We start from the raw sequence: 1117 nt of genomic DNA on the forward strand, positions 1-1117 counted from the left end.
TCTGCAAGGAAACCAAGAAGCTCAGAGAACACCAAGGACCCCCCCAAAATGTTGTTAGCTGCCCAAAGTCACACTGGTGAGGTGTGTGATCATATCCATCAATTGAAAAAAAAAAACAACAAATAAATTTTTACAGTATTGTCAACGAGGTTTATTTTATTTAGTTTTCTCTGGTTGTTTGGCTGGGGCCCAACATGTGATGTTGCCATCCTGGTTTGTTTAGTTCAGTTTAGCCCTCTTGGAAGCAAAGGCCGCCAGGCTTGTAGGGTTGAGTGTAGGCGTCATTTCTCAGAAGCCCAGTCTGTGGTTGGATTCACACGGCATGTGCAACCCCTGGTTTGGTTAATCATAGTTTTGTGAAGGAAGAAGAGTTGGTTGAGTTTTCTCAACAAGCCAAAAAGCTAAGCCGTAAATGTGGTTTGTGAATGATCATGGCTTGATGCACACAGCCCCTCTGAGGTGAAGCCAACCAGGTTAGGTTATGGTTTAGTGGACAGTGTGAACCAGGCCTGCCTCTGGCATGGGAAGATGTGATAAACGGGCTCATGCTGGAAAAAATATGATCTTATGTACACATGGCATCGTTCATCCATGTGACTGTGTTCACATTATGCTTAACTAGGTTAATAGCAGAATCCCCACAATTGGCTAAATCTGGTTAGTTTTAGCTTTGGTTTGTTTTTGTGGCTAGGTGGATAGTGAGATATCTGGCATGTTTGGGTTGCCAAGAATGTCCAACCTTGGCAACTTTAAGATTGGTGGACTTCAACTCCCAGAATTCCTCAGCTGACTGGCTGGGGAATTCTGGGAGTTGAAGTCCACAAGTCTTAAAGTTGCCAAGGTTGGACACTCCTGGTTTAAAGTTTTGTGCCAAGCCAGAAAACAAGTTAGTAACTGGGTTAAGTATGCTATTATCTGACATTATTTATTGGAAGTTGTTCCCACTGACTTTAACAGCTCAGGACCTTCTAATTTTTTAACTGAAGACTCAAGCAACATATTTTAATGAATTAAGTGGAACACATGGAGCTGCCTGAAGATTTTGTTTCCTCCGCTGTTCCTCAGTGATTACAACCAGCCATGGCAGAACAGGAAAGCTTCAGAAATAGTTGTATCT

This window comes from Protobothrops mucrosquamatus, unplaced genomic scaffold (genome assembly GCF_001527695.2).
Source record: "Protobothrops mucrosquamatus isolate PMUCROS unplaced genomic scaffold, P.Mucros_1.0 scaffold4608, whole genome shotgun sequence".
Taxonomy (NCBI): Eukaryota; Metazoa; Chordata; class Lepidosauria; order Squamata; family Viperidae; genus Protobothrops; species Protobothrops mucrosquamatus.